A 408-nucleotide genomic window follows, 5' to 3' on the forward strand; every position below is an offset into this window, starting at 1 on the left:
TGGAAATGTTCCTCGTCTTGATCTAGGTCAGAGGTCAGCATGCATTTTCCGGAAAGGGCCAGAGAGTCAATATTTTTGGCTTTGTGGGCTAGACAGTCCCTGTCTGCTTCGTAGTTTGAAAGTAGCCACAGACGATTTGTACACCATAAGCGTGTCTCTATTCCAGTAAAACCTTATTGGTAGTTCACATGGAAGTTTGAACATTGTAGAACTTTCATGGGCAATGAAATATCATTCCTCTTTTTGTTTTTTTTCCCCCAACGATTTAAAAATGTAAAAATCACTTCACCTGTGGTCCCAGCTACTTGAGAGGCCGAGGCAGGAGGATGACTTGAGTCCAGGAGTTGGAGTCCAGCCTGAACAACATGGTGAAACTCCATCTTTTTTTTTTTTTTTTTTTTTTTGAGA

At 41.2% G+C, this 408-nt stretch overlaps 1 protein-coding gene across 1 annotated transcript in view; it reads left to right on the forward strand.

Annotated features, from left to right (window-relative positions):
* The window catches only part of PKN1 (protein kinase N1), a 39,056-nt gene that overhangs the window by 28,114 nt on the left and 10,534 nt on the right, over positions 1 to 408 (forward strand). The gene's annotated exons all lie outside the window — the stretch shown is intronic.

The sequence above is a fragment of the Colobus angolensis genome, unplaced genomic scaffold, assembly GCF_000951035.1.
Source record: "Colobus angolensis palliatus isolate OR3802 unplaced genomic scaffold, Cang.pa_1.0 Scaffold36, whole genome shotgun sequence".
Classification (NCBI taxonomy): Eukaryota; Metazoa; Chordata; class Mammalia; order Primates; family Cercopithecidae; genus Colobus; species Colobus angolensis.